Source organism: Amblyomma maculatum, chromosome 10 (genome assembly GCF_055883805.1).
Source record: "Amblyomma maculatum isolate TAMU_Amacu chromosome 10, ASM5588380v1, whole genome shotgun sequence".
In the NCBI taxonomy this organism is placed as follows: domain Eukaryota; kingdom Metazoa; phylum Arthropoda; class Arachnida; order Ixodida; family Ixodidae; genus Amblyomma; species Amblyomma maculatum.
The window spans coordinates 29600164-29620093 of record NC_139353.1 but is presented as its reverse complement, the minus strand read 5'-3'; the positions used below and the strand labels follow the sequence as shown (position 1 = coordinate 29620093).

The 19930-nt window shown below is 46.1% G+C and overlaps 1 pseudogene; it reads right to left on the bottom strand.

Moving 5' to 3' along the window:
- The window catches only part of LOC146176013 (uncharacterized), a 31762-nt pseudogene extending 17213 nt beyond the window's left edge, over positions 1 to 14549 (bottom strand).
- Between the last annotated feature and the right edge of the window lie 5381 nt (positions 14550 to 19930).

Genomic DNA, 19930 nt, shown 5'->3' with positions numbered 1-19930 from the left:
AATTTGGACCACCTGGGGTTCTTTAACATGCACTGACATCGCACAGCACACGGGCGCCTTGCTTTTCGCCTCCATCGAAAAGCTGCCGCCGAGGCCGGGATTCGATCCCGCGTCCTTGGGAACAGTAGTCGAGCGCCGTAACCACTGCGCCACCCCGGCGGGGCCTGTGAGCGTTGGTAGTACATTTAGATATGGGAGTTTGAAATGTGTTTGTATGGTTATCATCGTGTGTGTAAAACATCCGATGTATAGGCTGCCTCAGTTAAATACCCCAGAAAAAAATGGTTTGGCACACGGCCTTCACTGTTCTGTTTTGTATCGAGAGCTGAAATGGCCGCAAAGTCGCATTTTCGCTGGGGTAGTGGCCGAGTAGTGGTCGCGCCGCTCACATCTGGCGAGCTACATCTGTGGTTTGGTTTGGTTTGTGGGGTTTAACGTCCCAAAGCAACTCAGGCTATGAGAGACGCCGTAGTGGAGGACTCCGGAAATTTCGACCACCTGGGATTCTTTAACGTGCACTGACATCGCACAGCACAGGGATGCCTTGCTTTTCGCTACCATCGAAAAGCTGCCGCCGAGGCCGGGATTCGATCCCACGTCCTTGGGAACAGTAGTCGAGCGCCGTAACCGCTGCGCCACCCCGGTGGTGGTGTAATACTAATGACTAATGACTAACTAGTCACTAACCAGTACTACCTAATGGCGAACTAGTCACGTACTAACTAGTAGTAATTAGGCATTAGTCATGAGCAATTGACTATGAAGTAATCACAGCGACGTCATCAGCTCTGACGCCATGACCGGATGTGACGTAATGATGGCGTCGCACCCGATCATATATAATAATCTGCAGTGACGTCATAGTGAACCCACACCCAGTCATGATGTCACAACTGGTGATGACGTCACTAGGCGATTCAAGCATATACGGGCGTTCGATCCAGGCGTCCGTGCGGTGCCATTCATTTGGCGCTTCCTCGAACGCCGCACCACGGAGCACATAGAACCAGACTCCGTGCTGCAGGCGTCAGCGGCGTTTCAAATTGGTTTACAGGAAAGAAAAGGCGGAATATCTGTCACAATTCTCTGCGGACACCTTAGCCGAGTTGCAAGGACAAGGAGGAAGGTGGGATTGGAGATAGAGAGAGGGGCTCTAGTGGAGGGCTTCAGAACACTGCGCAACAGACGCAATGCCCATTGTTTTAGCCAAAGATAGTAGTAGTGTGTTGAATCAACCCAAATATTTCAACAAGGTCTCAACATAAAAATATCTAGAAATGATGTTGAGAATGCTGAACTCTAGCATGGTGGCCAATTTTGTGTTCAAGAGACGCCTCTTCGTTTAGCCTCCATCGAAACGCACCCGACCTCGGCGGCTGCGTTTCGATGGAGGCGAAACGAAGAGGCGTCCGTGTGCTGTGCGATGTCGTCGAAATGTCGATGTGGTGGTCGAAATTACTCCGTAGCCCTCCACTACGGCTCCTCTTTCTCTCTTTCCACTTTAACTCCCACCTTCCTCCCTTCCCTTACGGAGCGGTTCAGGTGTCCACAGACTCAAGTGTGACAGATACTGCGCCTTTCCCTTCCTGTGAACCAATTATTTATTTTATTTTAATATAACTCTGCCTCAACATTATGAATCCATCAGTCGTGCAAGATCGCAACACGAATTCAACATGGCATGTTGAGCCGGCTCAACAGAACACAAACACCCCCTCAGGATAGTTTTTAAATGATGACGAGGCGGGGAACTATGCTCCCAGCATAATGAAAACATGATGAGAAACTATGCTTTTTGATCGGAGCTTGCAGAGTATATTCTCATTTTTTTTTCCTACTTTTACGATGAGCCACCGCATCCTCTGCTGCTCTTGAAACTGAACACCGGGAAATGCAAGCAGCAACACAAGCCACCATGCCGCTGTGAAATTTCTAACTTTTCGATTATTAAGTGGCTGTAATAAATTTCTCGTTTATCTTCATGAGTGCATGACTAACTTTTTGGCTTTGCTTCTGCTAGGAGCGTGAAGAATCCTTGTGGTAGTAAAGGGAAGCTACTGTCGCTGATATGAAGACATCGGCTATTCTTCTAGGGCCGGCTACTTACCATGTCTGGGACCCGTTTGTCCGTGGGGTCGATGACACTAGTTGGTGCCACGAAGCATTTTTCGTCGCTTTCCATAAATCCAGTTGAACACAGGGCAATCACTGTGTCGACGTTCATCGTCCTGCATTTCAAGAGGGGCTCCCTCATAAGATCTCGTAAAGCACCAGTCTATGCAAAGCATTTTGAGCGGAAGAAATTCACTTCGGTGGTTACAGTATAACGCTATCGCTATGCTCAACAATACTCGCTCTCATGTCCCCGAACATTCAGGGCATCCACTCATGACACCGAGGTACCCACCGCGCATGCGCTATGGGTGCAATCGAAGTGTCTCACTTATGTTAAAAATGGCTTGAGTTAACTATACGTACGTCGTGGTGGCGCCGTGGTGGCGTAGTTTCAGACGCCCGACTACAGTAAACCGCTTACTGCTCAAAAAATAAGTGTGTAGCCATTTTAATAAATCACGATCCTGCGGTGATCAGAAACCATGCAGGTCGCATGAGAATTATGGCCGGCTTTTTAAAAGGATTTGATAGGAGATGTAGCTATTTATGCGGGCGCTCCTTCAATTGAGTTGGTTAAGAAAGAAAAAGTTATTTGTTAACAGAAAGGCTGAGTGGTGTAAAAACTCATCTTATACTCTTGTTATTGTTTGTTTTTTTCGCTTATTGTTTTGCTTTCGACTCTATGGCTTTTGTCTCATCCCCAGAGTTGCTGGTAAATATGAAAATAAGTCTAGTAAGTTTGATCTTAAGTTTTTTTCTTTCAGTATTGTGTTAGCGCAATTCTACTGGAAGAACGACCTAAAATGTCTCGGCGTCTACACAGATGACGGAACTATTAAATGGCAGACGAAATGCAAAGAACGCAGGGTGTGGTTCACTGGAGACTGGTTTAGTACAAGAATATCTAAAATGCCTACAGATCTAAGCGAATACATAGCTCGTTTCAACAACTGGATGGAGAATAAAGCCCCGATGAAGGCCGACGAGAGTCTTCCAGATATGGGGGCAAAACAATCTGGCACATCGCTACAAACATCGGAAATGCCTAAAAGGTGTCAGCGACTACATAGCTACATACATACTGTGGAAGAAGGCTAGGTCAAGACGGCGAGGTCGTGGCGGCAAGGACAGCGAAGCCTTGTCCAGCGTTTTAATCCGGTCACCAACCCAGGCACGCGCCAGAGCCGGCGCCGCGGGACGATGATGATGGTATGTACAAATGAAAGAAGATGATGATGGCATGTACAAATGAAAGAAGGTCCACAGAAGGCTCACACAATCTGCCCGGGGGGTCGGAAGCGGCCAGCCTGGCCGCTCCTAACTAACAGTACCGCGGCGCACAAACGGTTTCAAGCGAGAGACATGAACAATTTCAGTTCCACGGTGGCGTCGATCGACTGGGGGATCAACAGGCGCGACTTTGTAGTTAACTGGAGAAGTTTGGCTGATGATCTTGTAGGGACCAAGGTAGCGGTGGTGGAATTTGTCACTAAGGCCAGGGGTGCGCAGTGGAGTATAAAGCAGTACTTCTTCACCGGGACGATAAGAGACCACGCGATGCGTAGAATCGTAGCGGCTCTTGCGGTCTTCCTGGCACGCTGCTGTGTTGAGGCGGGCAAGATGACGGCATCTGGCCACACGAGATAAGAACTGGGTAGGTACCGATGTGGAGTAGTCGGGCGTAGAGAAGAAGGAAGCGTCGAGAATTGTAGTGGGAGGACGGCCATAAACGAGGAAAAATGGAGAATAACCGGTAGTCCGTTGTACTGCTGTGTTATAGGCGAAAGTGACGAATGGTAGAATAGTGTCCCAATTTCGATGATCCGGTGTGATATACATGGAGATCATATCCGATAAGGTGCGGTGAAATCGCTCAGTCAGCCCGTTAGTCTGGGGATGGTAGCTCGAGGTTGTCTTATGAAGGGTGGATGACGCGTAAAGAACTTCGGCAACGACTGTCGATAAGAAGGCCGTCCCGCGGTCACTTAGGAGCACCCGAGGAGCGCCATGACGCAATACAATTGATTGCAAAAAGAAATTTGCTACTTCTTGAGCGGAACCGGTCGGTACAGGTGCTGTCTCAGCATAGCGTGTAAGGTGGTCGACAGCTGTTATAATCCAATGGTTACCCCCCTCGGAGAGAGGTAGGGGACCATATAAATCGATGCCGACTACGTCGAATGGCGTGGCGGGACAGGGAACAGGTTGTAGAAGGCCAGCGGGTGAAGAAGTCGGCCGTTTGCGACGTTGGCATAGAGGGCAGGATGCGACGTATTTGGCAACGGTGGAAGATAGGCCAGGCCAAAAGAATCGTTTTTTCACGCGGTCGTAGGTTTTGTCAATACCAAGGTGACCTGCAGTAGCGTCATCGTGGAGAGCCGCCAGTATTCGTTGACGAAGCACACGCGGCACGACTGGTATCCAGCGAGTTCCGTCAGGGCAATACACGAAGCGGAGTAGGATGCCATCTTCGAGCTTGAAATTGCGAAGTTGTCGGCGAAGCCGAGCATTGGGCGGGTCCGAAGCGCCAATAAGGCGATCGATGATGGGACGGCAGTAGGCATCGGCTAATTGCTGTGAGCGGAGAGTGTGTTTGTTCTCTGCGTCGTCAAATGAAACTGTTGTGATATACGTCGGGGAAAGAGATGGTCGGCTGTGGTCATAGGTGGAAATGCATTGGGAAGAAAAAAAGCAAGCCGATTCCGAAAGTGGACAGCGAGAAAGAGCGTCGGCGTCTTGGTGTTGGCGACCCGATTTATAAATGACGTCAAAATCGTATTCTTGCAGGCGTAGAATCCAACGGCCAAGTCGGCCTGTCAAATTTTTGAGCGAAGACAACCAGCAAAGAGCATGGTGATCGGTCACAACTGTGAAGTGCCGACCGTATAGGTAAGGGCGAAACTTTTGGACAGCCCAGACGACGGCAAGGCACTCCTGTTCTGTAATAGTGTAGTTTTTCTCAGCTGGAGTCATAGTCCGACTGGCGAAGGCAATCACTTTCTCACGCGAAGTTGCATCGCGCTGCAGAAGTACAGCGCCAAGACCGATACCACTGGCATCAGTGTGCAGGATGGTTGGAGCGCTGTCACTGAAGTGGCCAAGAACAGGGTCTGATGTGAGGGCGTGCTTCAGGTTATTAAAAGCAGCTTCGCACTGTTCAGTCCACACGAAAGGGCTGCGTGCTTTAAGTAGTTGATGGAGGGGAGCAGCAATACTTGCAAAATGCTTTATAAAACGCCGGAAATAAGACGCCAGGCCGAGAAAACTGCGCAACTCTGTAGTCCGTTGTGGACGAGCAAATTTCAAGACCGCAATAATTTTTTCAGGGTCTGGACGAATGCCATCATGGCTGACTAGATGTCCCAATATTTTAATTTCCTTCTGTGCAAAGTGGCACTTCTTGGTGTTGAGCTGAAGGCCCGCTGAAGCGAGACACGTGAGGACCTCATTCAGGCGCGTGAGATGGTCGTTAAAAGTTGATGAAAAGATGACAATGTCATCCAAGTAGCATAAACAGGTTCTCCATTTTAGGCCACGAAGCACAGTATCGATCATCCTTTCAAATGTCGCTGGTGCGTTACAAAGTCCGAAAGGCATAACATTAAATTCGTAAAGGCCATCGGGAGTTGCGAAAGCGGTTTTTTCTTTATCGTCCTCGTGCATAGGTATTTGCCAATAACCTGAGCGGAGGTCCAAAGTCGAGAAATATTCGGCGCCTTGGAGAGAGTCAAGGGCGTCATCAATTCTTGGCATTGGGTATACATCTTTGCGGGTAATTTTGTTGAGTGCGCGGTAATCAACACAAAAGCGTACCGAGCCGTCCTTTTTTTTAACTAACACTACTGGGGAGGACCATGGACTTGTCGAGGGACGAATAATATTGCGATGGAGCATGTCATTTACATTTTCTTCAATTACCTTCCGTTCAGAGAGGGAAACCCGATAAGGCCGTCGGCGAACGATAGAGTTACCTTCAGTAATGATGCGATGGTGCGCAACACTAGTCCGTCCCAGTGGTGGGGAAGTGGCATCAAAAATGGCTTGGTGTTGTCGAAGCAATGTCAGCAGTTCTTGGCGTTGGTTCGGCGTGAGGTTAGGATTAATAGTCTTTGTGAGAACAGAAAGAGAGACGTCTGTCGAAACACGGTGCTGAGACTGAGGGGCGGCGAGCACCATCAAGGACAAAGGTTGAACATCCACCTTGCAGGGGAGAGAAGTTCCTTTTCGGAGCACGAGGGATTCACGTGAAGTGTTAGTGGCCGCTACTGTCGCTGAGCCGTTGCAGAACCTCACAAGACTAGACGGGAAGGCGATACCGCGTTCAAGATGACGATAAGATGGTGCGATGAGTACGTCCCCGTCAGCGATGTGGTCAGAAACAACGGTAAGCAGTTTTTCGCACTGAGGAGGCAGAACAGTATCAGCGGCGGCAACGAGGGGATGATGTCGTTCAGAAACTTCAGATGAAAAATCGCTGTCTGTCATATGGATAACACGGTCGCCACAAGAAATTAATGCCGAAGCGGTTGACAAAAAATCCCATCCAAAAATTATCAGATGCGCACATGGAGAGAGCACAGCAAACTGCACATGATGGCGGACGCCGTCAATAACAACTCGTACGATGCACTTTGCTAAAGGGCGCAAAGGGACGTCATTGGCTCCACGGAGTTCAGGCCCATCATATGGTGTCGTAACTTTTCGCAAACGGGAGCACAAATCAGCGTGAATGACAGAAATTGCAGCCCCTGTATCAATCAATGCTTCTACCGGTAATCCTTCAGCGAAAACAGAAATCACATTATACGGGCGATCTGGAGGACTTTTGGTAAGTTCGCAGACTGCAGTTTGACCTCCGGAAACTGCAACGCTTAGTTTTCCGGATGGCGGATAGGGAGAGTTGTTGCGGGTCGGAGAGGGGAAACTGAGCGGCGGTATGGGGATAGGGACCGACGTCGGGACGCATGGGTTCCACGAGGCTCAGACGAGGATTCTGGAGGTGGGGATGATCTTCGAGGTGGGCTGGACATAGGAGGTCGTCGCTGATAATATGAGGGTACGTCACTTTCGAATGCGTCATAACCACGCCGCTCGTTCTGAATACGGCGACGGCAGAAGCGGGATATATGTCCTCGTATTCCACAGTAGTAGCACACTGGGCGAGAGGGGCGCCAGGGTGCGTAATAGGGTGGCGTAGGCTGAGCCGTCGTCACGGCGTTGATGTGGTTGTAGGGCGATGCCAGTTGGGGCGGCGGAACAAAAGGAGGGGGTGATGCTGCGACGTGCGCGTAAGTCGATGCTTGGCGGGGTGCAGGAGGGTCGGACGGCATAGGTCGCGTGATTGTTGCCAGCTCATCTTTAATGATGTTGCGTAGACCGGCGTCATTAGAAGGTACGGAAGAATGATAGCACCCGTGTCGACAGACAGGCTTGAGGGCTTGGAGCTCCTCCCGGATGATGGCTCGAATCAGTGCCCGTAGATCCAGGTCAGCATAGGTCGGGCCTGTAGCAATGCTGGGCTGCAATCGGGAGGACTGCAGCTGGTCGATGCGTTGGCAGGTCGCAATAATGGCGTCAACAGTAGAAGGATTCTGGGCAATCAGGGTATTATAAGCCACAGAATTAATTCCTTTTAAGATGTGGTGTACGCGTTCAGGTTCCGGCATGGTGGGACTAACACGCCGGCAGAGTGCAAGTATGGCCTCTATATAAGACGCGTACGACTCATCGGGACCTTGGAGGCGAGAGGCGAGCTTGTTCTTCGCGACCTCAGTGCGAACTGCTGGGTCGGCGAAATATTGGCGGAACTGCTGCTTGAATGTTGTCCAGTTAGTGGTGTGGGGTTCGCGGTTAATAAACCAGGTTCTGGCGACCTCAATGAGGTAGAAAGAAACGTTCAGAAATTTTAGAGCGTCGTCCCACCGGTTGTAGTTACTGCAGCGTTCATAGGTGTCCAGCCAGTCATCGACGTCTTCGTCGCGACGACCAGCGAACAGCGGCGGGTCGCGTTGTCGTGCGGGCATAGTCGGAGGGGGTGGTGCAGCCGAGGTAGAGGGTCCTGCCGAATCGTGGGTGCTCTCGGTAGACATAACGATGGTGGCAGGCGGTAAACAGCGACCGGAACGTAGCTCCAGCGAGAGGCAGGGCACAAAACAGCAAGGGGATCAATTCTCACCTCCACCACTTGTGGAAGAAGGCTAGGTCAAGACGGCGAGGTCGTGGCGGCAAGGACAGCGAAGCCTTGTCCAGCGTTTTAATCCGGTCACCAACCCAGGCACGCGCCAGAGCCGGCGCCGCGGGACGATGATGATGGTATGTACAAATGAAAGAAGATGATGATGGCATGTACAAATGAAAGAAGGTCCACAGAAGGCTCACAATACATACATACATACATACATACATACATACATACATACATACATACATACATACATACATACATACATACATACATACATACATACATACATACATACATACATACATACATACATACATACATACATACATACATACATACATACATACATACATACATACATACATACATACATACATACATACATACATACATACATACATACATACATACATACATACATACATACATACATACATACATACATACATACATACGCAGAGTAGACTGAGTAGAAGTTCGTCCGGGCACTTAGATAACCAGAATCGTATTTGAGCAGCAGGCCATCGTGCATATATGTTCCAATTATTTCTTCAATATTCCGCGATTTTTGAAAAGACAGTGCGTTATATACCATAATCTTGAGTACCCCCACAAAAACGTCCACCATGACGCCAGCAGAAATATTGTTACGTTATCGTAACAACGCATGTCAACAAGAACCCGATATTCTTTGTTCGATAAGAAAGCATGCCGAAAAACAAAACGTTACCACATCTAAGCTCATCTTGCCCTAGCATACTAAGGATGAGCTTTTTTGTTTCAGCGTCTAAGAGTTCTGAAGGGGGAGACTTGTTTTGGCCGTCTATTGGCTTGAACAACTACAGCAAAATGGGACGACTGGATAAAGGATATTATATATAAAAAAAAAAACACAGGGTAAAAAACACGACACATTCATTTACCTTGTAAGTCCAGGGACTGTTTGGGAACAGCAACCACAACCCGAGAAGAGTGAGATGATATCCACCAGAGCTTTGATTGCCTACATTCGGAAGCAGAAGCAGTCTGATTTGCTCTAAAGGGAGAATATTATAGTGCGCAGCCTGACGGGACCAAGTAAAGTAATCTGACTGCTCTTCTTTTCATGCTCAATCCTAGGTAGCGTTATAAAGTAAACTTTCATAGCAAAATACTTCCAAGGGCTTAACCAAATCTGACTTCCTGAAATCAAACTGTGGCACCCCCAGAGACAAAAGCGAGCAACATCTTCCTTTTGCTGCAAAGCCGATATCAAGCACCGCACCGTTACTGCCCCATAATGATTCACCGCTCTGCGTCGCTATAGAAGCTAGTGGTTTCGCTCGTCTTTTTGTTTATTGTTCAGGCAAAGGCTCGCGAGATCACGCACCGTATAGGCGGTGATCTAGACCCGCTATACTTTTCCCCTGAAAGCACGGTTCGCTGAGCGACATTCATAGTAAATGGAGTCTCTAGCTTCCGGCTTTGAATTTCTCCCGTCGAGTTCACGCAAAAGTTTTTCCTTTTGCACTCGCTGCGACTATTTGATTACTTCTTACGTGGATGCCCATGTATGTCCCACACCTTACGTATTTCCTCGAGGAGGCTGAAAATCGCGAACAGATTAGGTTCGCTTATTGCTGTTTTAAGACCCGAGGAAATACTAGACATCCTGCTCCCCAAGTGTTAATTAAGCGACTACTAGCGCTTTATTATTGAAGCCGTCGTCTGCACGCACTTTCATCCGCACGCGACAGTCGGTTTGCGTTCTGAGCTTTGGGAAGTGTGTTCATCCATTTCTCTCGCGCTGTGTCTTAGAAATCGGCTTCCAGCTGTCATTGGCGCATGATATAGTGTAAGCATAAGGGCGGTCGGTCCTCTGGATATGTGAGTCGAAACAGCTTGTGTCGTATCTAATTTCACGAAAGGTTCGATTCAACTCTTCTTATGTCACTATTTGACACTGCCCTTACTTAGCCAGGTCTAAAGCAATCGACAGAACAGGGTGATTGTTTCTCGCAGATTAAATAATATTTTATTCATGCCTACATGATCCCACGCATGCTGATTGGAATAAAGTGGTAAGCTATATCACAGTATGAAAAACACCACTCGAGATAAATATGCACGAGTTGCCAAGAAACAACGTGTCAAACTCGGTATCCAAGAGTGCTAGAAAACAGGAATAAATTGCAGTAATACGGAAGGTTGAGCTAGTTGGTACATGATTGCAAATTACGAGCGCTGCGACGGAGAACAACAACGAGAGAGTAATGAGCACCTGTCCTTGTCATTACTCTCTCGTTGTTCTCCGTCGCAGCGCTCGTAATTTGCAAAGCAGGAATTTGATTTCACCAGCCCAATAAACAGAAAAGTCAATTGGCAGCATTGCAGAAAGCCATCACCAATGCCGACTCATAGAACAAAATGTTGTATCTGTTGTCTTCAGCGTGAAACTAACATTAGCTGGAAACGTGAAGAAACAAGTCCCTGCGATTGTACTCACTCAACGGCATTCTTGAATTTGTCCTTATACGTGAACCACGCATTAGAGTTGCTGTAGTCGTACAGGCCGAGGGCTACAACTGTCTTCCGGTCCTGCGCGCTGCCTTGGAGGGATTTAAGTTTCTGCGAGAAAGAGCATATAATAACATTTGTGCAGGTAAGCCATATAGAATTTCCTTTGTGAAATAATGATTGACGAGATTACGAATTATAGGATCGAAATAGGCGTTTAGAGCAATTTTATTATTGCATACAAATACCGAATGCTACAGAGACGTTTCTTCATAAGACAAGCAAGACAATCGCCAGTAATTCAAACTCAAAAGACGCTGAAAAATTGTTTAAATCTCGGAGAATTCAAAATAGATTTTCAATACATGACTGCGTCATAACAACATGCAAGAGTTATGATCAAAGCTAAACTGTAGAGTCAGTTCATTACGTTAAGGCAACAAATTTCGCGAATCATATTCCTGCAACAAATAACTCTTATTATTCTCAAAGCTGGATAACGCAGAGAGTAATTTTTGCTGATGAGTAATGCACAGTTAGAGTAGGATGGCGTCACTAAACGTAAGATGCAATGAATTTTCATCACGTTCAGGATAATTCTGAAAGCCACTTTCTTAATATTTTCCAGACTTGGAAACACCTAGGTTAAACCTCATGGCGGGGCACAGTGCCCTCGAAGAGGCTACAGTATCTCGTACTCACGTCTAGTATTTTTTTGGCTTTTGCCACCAACCCTCCTAGTTTGTTAAAGGTGGTGACCACTGTGAGCAGGCCGTAGTTTTTAATGTTCGAAGAGGACATGGTATTCAACTGGGCGGTTACTTTCTGATCATCAAAGTGTTTCTCTTCAGTGTATCTGGAAGGAAAGACGGCAGATAATTCAATCAGCAGGATAGGACAAACGGCCTTGCAATATCTTTCAATGAAGGCTGTTTTGAAATACGATAAAAACGGGTCTGGCGGGGTAATGCCATACATTCACGGGCAGTGCAATCAGCGTTTTCATTGCCGTAATATAGGGTAATTATAAATTGTGTCATTTTAGTGAGGGATCTTATTAAAGAGCAATTGTTGCTTAAACTGTGAAATCGCAATGGTAACAATAGATACATCCCTTAGGATACTTGATTTTTCTGCTATTTTTGCCACAAGCGCGCCGTCTCTTTCCTAAGGCATTCTTGACTACCGAATGCAGCGTTGTTCAACCTTTAAAAGGAGAATGGTCCTCTATACGCATCGGACAGTAGACGATTCCTCATCTGTGTGTTCATCCAGGTACCTTACAATATCCCATAGGTGCTCCACAATTGTTGTCAAAGCCGTGTGCTGTGCGATGTCAGTGTACGTTAAAGAACCCCAGATGTTCGAAATTTCCAGAGTCCTCTCAAAACCTTAGTCGCTTTGGGACGTTAAACCCACAAACCAAACAAATTGTTGCGAAAGGTTCGCCCGATTGATTTTCTATGTCACTCTGTACTACTCGCTACAAGCGCAGGGGAAGCATTAACAGCCAGACTTTGTGCTCATGACAAGATTAGACTATTTTTAACAATATACCCCTAAGAGCACTTCACCTAGACACCTGCTTCCAAATTCTCACGGTGTCCAACAAAGCTGGACTTGTGGGGCAAGAAAGGTATAAGATCCATAATTTTCAAGTGAGTGAAGATACTTCGTACTGGATGAACCCATATTAGGCACAGCCAACAAGGAAAATGTCGACTAGGTCAGTGTGGACTGACCTCGCACCCCACAAAGGCGTACTTCGCCCCTAACTGGTGTCCGCAGGTTCAGTAGAGGTTATAGGCAGTTAAGAGTCAAGATTGCAGAGCATATCGCCAATGGAAGAGCTCCAATGATTGAGATCAACAAAGACGAATCTTGCATCATCTGAGTCACAAAAGAATTTTCCCCTCTGATGCACGCTGGTGAAAGTGTTCAGTCATCATATGAGAGATGAGAAAAAAACAGCTCGCCATTGGCAGATGTGGGTAAAGTCCTGTAGCCCTCACTTTGGAAAGGGCCCACTGTTAAGAATTGACGCCTGTGGAAAGAAAGCCTGTTTTTAAGGGCATATTCTGCTGCATTCTTGCCTAGTGACTGACTGCAGGTACCACGACCATCGACGTCTCGTGATTAGCTCCTTTAGTCGAGTTGTACAGCCGCCACTATTTAGCTTCTCAGTTGAAGAGGAACGTTCATGAATTAGAATATGTGGCATTTTGTTCGCATTGCCGCCTTGCAGAGCGTTCAGTTAGGATAGTGGCGTGTATTGGTTATGCTAGAGGCACTAGGGTCGCACCATTCACCTGCACCATTTATGGAAGGGCGCTTATTAGCTCGGCTCGATGGTAGGGGTATGACATATCAATGCAAAGCGTGGTGTGTGCAAACCAAGGTACGCACTTTCGGCCTTCTCTATGTTTACTAATAATTTCACAGTTGCTGCGGAGGCATTTGCGTCATTAGAATTAATTTTACATGTTCACAAGTATATTTAGGAGAAATCGGTAGGGTTTCAATGTAAGTAAATCCGACAATATAGCGGAGCGAATAATAGTATTGCAGTGTAAAGAGTAGCCTGACCACACTATACATAAATTAATCTTAAGTAGGTGCTGGTCTTGAATTCTGGCTATTGTTGCGGAAAGTTGATTAATCAAGATTTACGGTCATTGCTATGGGTTCCACGCTGCTTCTCCGACAACGGGGAAGAAGGAGAAGCAAAAGCACTTTGCACTGCCTTTCATTCAGCGAATCTTGAAAATTGTTTGTTAAATGTTTTGTGTGTGTGTGTGTGTGTGCAAGGCAGGCGGACTGCCTCTCTAACTCATGGTGGCCGCCTACATTTAAAATTATTTGAATACAATCGGAGGTGCATATGTCCTTGGTTCGAATCCCACTCGCAGTCTAACCTCCAACGTGACTTGCCGATGAGTGCTAAATCGGAAGCGAAATTGTGTCTCCTAAACGCGGCAAATAGAACTGCTTCTTCACATTTTTGACACGAGATCACTTTCGTATTTTCCCATTCATGTTCCTGATTTGCCCCTGGAACCTTCCCCTCGTATTCGGATGTTCGACCTAAGAATCCGTATCAGTTATCGCGTAAGAATGCCGGTTCAACAAGATCAGGTATTCTAATGATTTGTAACAGATATTACAACAATGTGAATGGTTAAATTTCAATTAACAAACTTTCGAACCGCCAACTTTTAGGGCCAAAGGAACCAAGACAATGACAATCTAATTGCGTCATGCAGTTTGTGCCTTGGTATACGCCTTAATAGCGTAACATACAAAGGTTTTCAATCATGCTATAGTTGGACGCAACCATGAGGCTCTCAATGTTGTGAGAACAAGAAATCAGGTATTATTAACCATTCCAGAGTTTGCACGTCAAAAGGCCTTCCAAAAAGCTGAGCTTACAGAGGATAGCGTGGGCAATTAAAAAAAGAAAAAAAATACATTTGCCCGGCCCAATCGTCAAAAGCACAACGAGCGTAAACGAATATAAAATATAAGATGGCCAAAACGAAATTTTTGTATTGCAGGAAAAAAAAAATCAACTGAGCTGAACTTACTGTATGTCGAAAGAAATTCCGCCCATCGTCTTTGTGAGCGTCTTGATCTGCTCCTGGAATACATTCCAGCTGACGTCAGAGTAGGCGCCATGCAAACTCGACGCCGATATGAGAACATCACTGTAGTACAAGTAGGGGCAGAGACCATCTGGCGGTAGCATATATGGCATCGTGACCTTGCCGCCAGCTGTACAAATCATCTCTGTCACCGAGACTGCGAGGGTGCGGAAGAAAGAATGTCGTCACTCGATGTTTTTATGCCCAAAAACTATACTAAATAAGCAATCTTCAGAATATTTCTAGTGCCCATACTTCTCACACTTTAATGCTTTCAAGCGCCAGATTTGGTCCAATATGTCTGACTATACATCATCAGAAATATATACATCTATATATAGGGTGTTGCACAATTAGAGGCGCGATGTATAATGCTTCTCCCAGCTAAACCGCGGAATCCTCGCAGTTCAAATTTTGCACAGAAATGGTATTTTGTTGCTAGTATTTTTAATACCAAATTTGTTTGGGGTACTTGCCTGATTCGATCAAAAGAAGTCAGATGTTCCCATCTTATGCGGCGGCGACAACGCAAGACGAGCCACTGCCCCAACAATGGTACTGGTGGCGCCACCTCATGCTGCTTACAACAACTCAAACCTTCTGCCAAAACATTCGCCCGCTCTTTTTCTGCTACAGAATTGTTGTAAGCAGCATGAGGTGGCGCCACCAGTACCATCGCTGAGGCAGCGGCTCGTCTGGCGTCGTCGCCGCCGCATAAGATGGAAACATCTGACTTCTTTTGATCGAATCAGGCAAGTTCCCCGAACAAATTTGGTATTAAAAAATACTAGGGACAAAATGCCCTTTCTGCTCAAAATTTGAACGGTGTTGATTCCACGGTTTAGCTGGGAGAAGCATTCTACATCGCGCCTCTAATTGTGCAAAGCGCTGTATATGAGCTATAAACGCACGCCATTTGAAATGAGGTAGAGACAGTTACCACCAAAAAGGCGAACGAAAGTATGATCATACTGTCGACGTTCGTTCATCCAGTCATACTTAGCTGTCAATCAAATGAAATCATGCGCATGATGACGTCAGCAAAAAAATTAAGATTGTGCCTCCACCGAGAATCGAACCTTCAACCTCCATTCCTCGGACCCAGGCCGAGTGCTTTAACAAACTGCTCCACGCCCGGAACTTTGTTATTTTCTGACATGATATTTATTATACGTGGTTATGTACAGAAACGGTTATGTACACAGGCTATTTACAATGCACTCAGCTGTTGCTGAGATGCACAACAGAAAACACAACTAAAAGGCAAGCAAAGATAAACACCGTGTCACCAGCGGAAACCAATCAGGTTGAAAGTCGTTTTCATCATAAATGTCCTTCAGCTGCAGTATCATTTTGCTAAAATGGAGTCTAGGTGGAACAACAGGTTCAGCGTTGCGATCCAACATGCGTGTCTTCCACAAGCTATGAAGTCCAATAAGGAAAAACATGTCATATGGTTCGTAATCAGATTGTGTAACAGCAAGATACCGCAAACTGTACGAATTTAGAACAAAGTCTTTCTTTAGAGTTCTTTGCTGCACATCCCAAAAAAGAATTACGTCTTTGCAATTAATGAAACAGTGCTCAATTGTTTCGGGCGCATCACATAGATGGCAGTTTACAGAAGATACAAAAATATTTTTTTCTATGGAGCCATGTGTAAACAGGTAGAGCTTCGGTGTGTATTTTAAAGAAAAATGTTTTCGTACACGGAGAAATCTGCATTTTGCGCACTATCTTTACCACATCATGACCCTTAAGACCAAAGTATAAAAAACGATACAGTGGTGGCGGAAAAATCATTGCTATCAATTCCTTGTGTAGTCTCTTGCGCGAAACAGAATAGAAGTACTCCTTCGAGAATCATGCTGTCAAAAACCTCACCGAAGCATTAACTTCCTGCATAAATCCTAGTAACTGCGGGGGGTCAGTAAAATCTGAAGAAACCACTAAGTCAGGAAGCAAATTCATGAAATTAAATTATGATGTGCGTATCACGGTTCCGGGCGCCCAGGTTCCGGGCGCAATCAAGTACCATATCTTTCCCTAGTCTTGGAACGCATGTACCCCTTCTTCCGACCACCACCGTAATGACCACGAGGTTGTCCATGTTAGCCGCTTCATGTCATATTACAACCCTCTTTTCGACTCTTCCCCCTGAGTCACCAGCATGGCGACTTCTTCAAGCGGGCACTTTGTAAAGCAAAGTAAACTTAGCGCTGCGACATCTCTCGCCATCGCTCGCTGGAGTCCATCTATCGGGCTGTAGATGTGACCTACTGCTGGTAGCTCCACCCTGGCCACACTATACATAATTTCTATACACGTTATATTCTTTTCGGCTAGAATTGCTTTTCATGCAATACGCATGTAGGCTTGTTAGTAGGACATCGTAAGGAAAAAAATCGCAGAAACCAAAAGACGTTACCGTTCCGTGTTTCACTTTGCCCATTTCCTGTCTCTTCTGCGCTTTTGTTCTTTACGACGCTTGTGACGAACCGTCAGATAAGCTGTTTAATTGGCAGCGCAAATTGACTACATACGTGCCGACAGGGTTAGAAATTTCTTAGCTTTCACCGCTGAATTCACTCCACGTAAAAAAGGGTAGTTAATGGCGTTCAGAGTAGTATATCTCGTAGTAGTTGCTTTCGACACAAGCCCGAACTTACATTCTTGCTTTGGTGTTACTGCTGGGGTGCCTTCAGTCGGAGCGGAATCTGTAGCTTTGGTTGCTTTGCTTGCTTTGCTTGCTTCGGCTGCTTCGGTTGCTTCGGCTGCTTCGGTTGCTCCGGTTTCGTCTTGTTTATTTGGTGCGTCTGTCGACGCTCCTTCAATCGTTTCCGACGAAGTGGTCCCCGCCGGCTTGGGAGGCTTGGGTGGTGCTGAGGTGCGAGAAACAGCACCCCTTTTTTAGTAGCACATGCTCTCATTGCAATAACCAAACCATCCCGGAGCGACACTGCTGATTAGAATCGAAGAAATACTTAGCTGTAAGCATTAGGTAATGGGTGTTTAGTTCATCATATTAATTTTGTACAAGTTCGCAACAAAAGTAACTTAGTTATGGATACTGTGAACCAATTTGAAACTCATAAATGCAAACCTAGTACAACTATAACTAGGTTGGCTACTCCTACACACTAGAGGATCAGTAAAGCTGTTTCTTGGGCTAGTTGGTAGATGTTTCTCATTTTTGGCGAAGCCTGAAGCGAAAAAGAGACAGCGATGTGAGAGACACAGCACTGTGTTCTATATGTCTCTCACGTTGCTGTCTTTTTAGCGCTTCTGACTTCACAATAATTAACACTATTTAACACAAGCCTGACATTTGACGTTGGACAGCACGTCCAATAAATTCTTCAAACATGACGCACAATTATAGGTATCGATTCTTTATTAATCATAATATCTTCCTTTGTTAGTGGCCTTCCTGCTTCAGCTATCGCAGAACTGTTATGTGTGCTCTAAGACAATCTGTAAACTCCTAAGGCAGCTGTTTCTTTAAACGTAAAATGAGTGCACTGTTGAACTTGAACAGATGCGAATATAGACACTGAAGTTATGTTGACATTAGACCATGGTACTCTCACTAACTTGCCTGTGCCGATCCTTTCTTAATATGCTCGTTATAATGAAATGCATCAAGAAGCTTTTGGTCAAGTGCGCGTCTGCAGCTCCTGCCTATAGGAACACACAAGGTATCTACGTGCCATCACTTTCCGGAAGAATAGGACTTTTATTTCTCGTGGGACTGGCTCGGTTATGTTGTCAGCAGAAACAGTAATGACATTTTCGGAAAGTGCGGCGCACAAGCAGAAACACGGTCTTCATGCCTTCCTAGAACGTCATACCGATTCGCTTATCAGTCTTCGCTATATAACAGTAATGAGCTGCAATGCGCGCCGCCTCAAAGGAGACTGCGAAGAGCAACTGAGAGGCGCCTTAAAAAGATATCGTCGAGTCTCGCATACGGAGCTAACTCTTAAGCATCTTGTACAATAAATATAAGATATGGTGCGTAGGTTGTAATGCTTCAAAGCGGCATCGACTATGAGCGACGCTGAAGTGGCAGGCTGATCACATGGGTGTTTTTACCATCACTCGCGAAGCACACCACAGAGACGCCGTGCATTTCGCTTCCATCACAACACGACCGCTATGGCCGAGATGAAGCCCGTTTACGTAGGCTCAGTACCTGAGCACTCCACTGAGTAATTGCAGCTGCGCTTTACTGCTGTCACTTCGGTCATTCCTCGTAACCATTTTTTACAACCAGCAAGAATGCAAGGAATCGGCACACGTTTTCGACTAATTGTTTCCAGATGGAACCGCATTTTGAAAGAGACGAAGCGAAAGAATGCCCAGATGTAATACGCGGTTGCCACTAAATTTAGAGGTTTTGTATGCTGTTTCGCGGGATAACATGCTGTACTGCGGGCGATAGGATTTTTAGCGGTTTTTAGACTTCCTTGGCTTTGTTCTTCTGGGCGGAGTGATGGCATTTTTAGTGAGTGGTCCAGAATAGCCTATGTGTCTAGAATGGTTCTATATAACCGCATGATGCTAGCGAGAATGTCGATGGGGCGAATATCTCAACAAAGTTATTACATTGCGAATTGGTTAAGCGACCTTTGTTGCCGGTTATTGCTGGTCGTGCTGTCCAGTGCATGAAACACAATGGTAGTCAACAGGCCCCCAGTTTTGAGAGTGGATCATGGAACGAAAGTTCTCTACGTGGTTCAAGCTTCATCGGTGGAACCTATGGAACTGATGAGTCTGCTTTTAAAACAATCGCTGCCGTTTAACTGCAATGTTGCAATGAACTACAATGTTTCACTGAAATGCAATGCAAGGATAGCCTAGGAAGCACAGATGAACTCCAATACAAAATGAAAAAGGGCGAAAAGAAAACCTTCCTTCTATGAGCTGGACGAATTTGCTCTGTCATGCTGATGCAGCACTGGTCGAAAGCTTGGCGTTGGACGCAGTTACAGTGAACTGAACATTATCTATGCAAACTGAGGTCCTTATGTTAACCGAGATGAGGAATCGCAAGCTACCATTCTAGCCGGACTCCTAAGGCGAAGGGCTCAGTATCAGAGCACTTTGCCGATACTAAATGCCACTGAGAATGCAAGTGCATCAGCGTACGACTCAACCGGCGCTGAAAAAAAAAAAAAAAAAAAAAAAAAACTGCCGTTTGCTTCGGCAACGTCCTGAAATTTTCAGCCTTTTGTTTTTGTCATGATCACCCCCAGTGTGTTCTAATCTCATTACCCCCCGCCCTCTTTTTTTTTTTTTTAGTGCTTAGCTAGGTACGCTTGAGTTTTCTTCCTTTCACACAAATTCAAATGTAACGCGCACCCAGTCACACAGGTAGTATGGTGTCCCGCAAAAGACCTGTGAAATCCGATTTGTGAAACTGTGAAATTGTGAATTTGTGATGTGTGAAATTATATGCTCATCTATTTACACACGCCTTGTCAATTCGTAG